Here is a 4,696-nt window from a genome sequence, read left to right as displayed (position 1 = left end):
CTCTGACTTCTTCGTGAAAATTGAAGCGTCCGTGTCGTTTTCGGCGTCCCGGCCCGTCAGAACTCAGAGTTGACGGTTTTTTGACGGAGTGTGTGTGTGTGTGTGCGTGTGTGCGCGTGCGCGTGTGTGCGTGTGTGCGTGTGCGCGCGCGAGAGGGATCGCGTGTGAGCTCCCGGAAGAGTCCGCGTGGGTTCCCCCCCGACTGAGAACGGCGTGCGTGTGAAAGCGGTCCGTGCGCGGGACGCGTGCGACTCATACTTACCTGGCAGGGGAGATACCATGATCAAGAAGGTGGTTCACCCAGGGCGAGGCTCAGCCATTGCACTGCGGCTGTGCTGACCCCTGCGAATTCCCCAAATGTGGGAATCTCGACTGCATAATTTCTGGTAGTGGGGGACTGTGGCCGCGCTCTCCCCTGTCGTGCTGTTCAAGAGCAAGTCTGTATTGCTGGAGGCCGGGTTCACTGTTTATGGTCGCGCGCGCCCACCCTCCCTGGCCGGGCTGTGACCCAACCAGGGAGTTGTCGTTGCACATGGCAGGTGCACCGCGAAAGCGTGGATTTACGATCGGGCCAGAAAACAATCCCGAGTGTCCAAGTCCCTGAAATGCTCCTGCTTCTTGATCTCCACTCCCTGTAGCCTCACCGTTCCACCCGAGTTCCTCTCATCCCCACACATGTATGCTGTCTTGCTGCGACTAACTTTCGTTCCTCTCCTTTCCAGAGCATACCCCCACCTCTCTATAGTTTCACCGAGACACTTTACAGTTTATAGTTTATTTTGATTTCTAATTCTGCCTTTTATTATTTATTACTGTTATATTTTCTGGAACTCTGGCACAACAGTTTCCTTCGGGATTAATAAAATTGTTCTTATCTTATCTTATCTTATCTCGACCTCCACCTGTTTTCTGCTCTCACTACAGATCACAACGGCATCTGCGAAGGTCACGGTCCGTGGAGATTCATGTCTACCCTCATCCGTCAGCCCGCCCATGCGTCACCATTGCGAACAAGAAGGGGCTCAGGGCCTATCCCCGACGGAGTCCCGCTTCCACCTTGAACTTCTCTGGTACCGTCTTACAGCACACCGCACGCACCACTGTCTCCCAGCTAGCATACATGTCCTGCACCAGTGTAACACACTTCTCTGCCGCTCCAGACTTCCTCATAGGATACCAGAGCTCCTCTCTTGGCAACCTGTCGTCGGCCTTTTCTAGGTGTACAAAAAGGCAATGGGGCTCCCGCGGGCCTTCTCTGTACTTCTCTATGAGCATTCTCGGCGCAAATACTGCATCTGTAGTACTCTTCCTTTTTCCATGTGTATTTTATTTATTTTTCTCTTTCTCTTGTCATTAACTGTCCCGCCGTGCATTCGAGTCCTGGTATGGCCTTTGCTAGCTAGACACACGCCGCTCATTCCCTTGTGTCTGTCCCACCGGAGTCACCGTGAAGCCCAGCCCCACACGCGCTCAGTCATAGTTCCCCGCCTTACCTTCTTCGGTCACTTTCCGTTGTCTCGCCGCCTGCCTCCGTCCGTCGCTCGCCGCCTTTCTCGTCATCCCCGTACAGTATTTCTCCATGTGTGCTGAATTTCTTTTTCTCTCGTTTGTGCCTCTCGCTGTTGAATAATCCAGCCGCTGACCTCCGTACCGCTGGCTCTCCTAGGCACTTCCAGGCCTCCACATGTACGGTACGTCATCAGGACCTACTGCCTTTGAACTCCTCATCCTCTTCGATGCCCTCCTCGCTTCTTTTTACACTTGTCTCTGCTCCTTTTGCGATCGCCAGTAATCAGCGCTTCTACCCTTGGCTCTCTTTCATTTTTCCCCATTCATTCATCATATTCCTAGGAGTCTGGTTGTTGAAGTCCTGGGTTTACTTTGATGCTTTGGCGTCCTGTCGGGGGGCCGTGCATCACGTGACCGGGCAGATGCGGAAGATGCATCAGCCATGTTTTTTTTTTTGTAAAGCAGGAACATCGGCCTCCACGGGAATCTCCGTCTCCGGGGCGAGACGGAGGTCTTATCTTATCTTATCTTGACCTCCACCTGTTTTTTGCTCTCACTGCAGATCACAACGGCATCTGCAAAGGTCACGGTCCGTGGAGATTCACGTCTACCCTCATCCGTCACCGTTGCGAACAAGAAGGGGCTCAGGGCCTATCCCCGACGGAGTCCCGCTTCCACCTTGAACTTCTCTGGTACCGTCTTACAGCACACCGCACGCACCACTGTCTGCCAGCTAGCATACATGTCCTGCACCAGTGTAACACACTTCTCTGCCGCTCCAGACTTCCTCATAGGATACCAGAGCTCCTCTCTTGGCAACCTGTCGTACGACTTTTCAAGGTGTACAAAAAGGCAATGGGGCTCCCACGGGCCTTCTCTGTACTTCTCTATGAGCATTCTCGGCGCAAATACTGCATCTGTAGTACTCTTCCTTTTTCCATGTGTATTTTATTTAATTTTCTCTTTCTCTTGTCATTAACTTTCCCGCCGTGCATACGAGTCCTGGTATGGCCTTTGCTAGCTCCCTCTTTACCTTAGGCTTTAGCCTTAGGCTGTAGCCTAAGGTAGAGAGTGTGTGATGATTTATGGTTAGAGCAGTGTAGCACCCAACCTCTTAGTTAATGTAGTGATAGTACAATGGTTCCGGCCCTGGGAACGTTACTTCGATGAAATTTTCAATGGTAAATAGGAGAAACAATAATACCTAATTCTTTGATAACTTAAACTTATTTATGCTTTTTGATTATAGCGGTGCCTCCATCTCCTAAGGATAAAATATGAATTAAGACAAACACAGATCTCTTTAAGTACAAATTTAAAGTTTAGTTTCACAAAATTAAAAGAAAGAAAAATGAAATAAAATTGGTAGTGCGTTCATTTGAGATTTTGTCGCTCTGCAACTACATAAACATATTCAAAAACCATGTACATCCCTTCAAGTTCAGTCCAGTTCAAAAACCATAACCTTAAAGTCCTTTTTGTTTTTCTCAGAAAGTTCAATCTCGGCAGGCCTGATTCGATGCTCGGGATCGTTGGACCAGAAAAACAGAAAATGTCCGTTTCACTTGTTCACAAGCCCCAAAATAAAATGCATGTGCTTTGATGTACTCACTAATCCTTTTGGTGTCGAAGCAATGGATAGTCAAATGTTGTCCATCACCATGCGATTCCCTCTCAGCAAACGGGTTAGCAATGACTTGGCATCACGGCATCACGAAGTGCACTCGGTGAAACTCATCGGTTAAGCCTCAGCAGAAACGTCCAGAGAATTCCTCTCGGTCCACTGAGCATCAAAGGTCTCCAATTCCAAGCTCATATACTTTACATACAGAGTATGAAATTAACTCGCGGTAAAATGCTAACAATGCTAACGCTCGATTAGCATCGCATATGTGCACTTAAACATATCGTCTAAGCATAAAAATCATATACATCGAGTACTCACTCATCACAGGGTTAAATAGTCGAAAACAGCAACGTAGACTCTGCATCCACAATGTTTTATGACCATTCTCCTTTCAGCTTAGCTTCACAAACTTCCCTCGGCAAACGCAGCAGTCGAATGCCTCGCGCCTAGATGTTCTATTGCCTTCCTCATTCAGATCCCGCCCTCACGCATGGGATTGGACACTAAGTGTACATCAACCAATACAATTCAAGAAAATACCATATTGACACTTAACAAGTTCGGATGCAAGCAAAAGCACATGTTGAGCTGTACGTTTCACACAAGCTTGCGGCGATTAAAAGCACGATTCCCAAATAAATAACAAAAACCTTAGATAAGATTAAACCTTGTTTTTAACCATTTATGAACACATTTTAAACATGAAATATTAAATGTTTTACAGCCATTTCAGTCTTATTTAATTTTACTTAAATGTTAAAACATCTTTACATTTTAGCCTGTATGGTCTGTAATGAAATTTTAGACGGGCTACATCCTCCCCCTTCTAAAATATACATATACTGTAGATGTCCTCAACTAACTGTACTGTTTAGACTTAGATCTGTAGGGGCATGTTTTAGGATGTTTCACAAGATCAGCGTTTCCTCTGGCACTGAGGTTCAAGTGAATGACCATGCTCTGGTGCACAATAGTCACAGGTTCCCCAGCTTGAGTTCCAGGTTTATCATAGGTCAAGCGGATCACTGGTTTTACTTCACGCGTTGACTTTCTGCCTCTAGGGCTCGTTTGAGTTCTCAATTCCACATCAGTGTCTTCAGCTGTATCATTAGTATCTGCGTCCTTGTTGGAGGACTGATATTCCTCTTCCTGTGAACTGACAGAATGTACTTTCTCCACCTCCGGTTCACTCTCAGATGAGGGGAAATTTTCAAAGGGAGTATGCTCTGGGGTGGTTCGGTCTGGTATGGACAGTGGTTTCCTGACCTTATCATAGGTTGGGCACTCGTAGACACACTCATACTCAGATTCAGAGTTTGAAGAGATGTCAGATGTCTGATCATTTTGGTGATGTGTTTGATGTCTTAGAGTTTGTTGTCTCCTGGTAACTGGTGTTCTGACTCTTTCAGTTTGTTCAGAATTATCGGGAATCCTGACAAGATAACCAATTTGTAGAAGGTGGTCTCTGTGTTGAGTTTTGACACTTCCAGTTCCTTGTTCGGGTTTGACTCTGTCTACAGGTAAGTTGGAAAACTTTTTAATCACAATATAGGGTGTGGA

The 4,696-nt window shown here is 46.9% G+C and overlaps 1 non-coding gene across 1 annotated transcript; it reads left to right on the top strand.

Moving 5' to 3' along the window:
* The first annotated feature begins 254 nt into the window (after positions 1–254).
* Positions 255–418, top strand: LOC147220010 (U1 spliceosomal RNA). Its single transcript, XR_015108224.1, has one exon. It is a non-coding gene; the product is annotated as a U1 spliceosomal RNA (small nuclear RNA).
* Positions 419–4,696: the final 4,278 nt, after the last annotated feature.

Source organism: Fistularia commersonii, chromosome 24 (assembly GCF_037954325.1).
Source record: "Fistularia commersonii isolate RoL2024-O1a breed Wild chromosome 24, RoL_Fcom_v1.0, whole genome shotgun sequence".
Lineage (NCBI taxonomy): Eukaryota > Metazoa > Chordata > Actinopteri > Syngnathiformes > Fistulariidae > Fistularia > Fistularia commersonii.
This window is presented reverse-complemented; position numbering and strand designations above follow the sequence as displayed.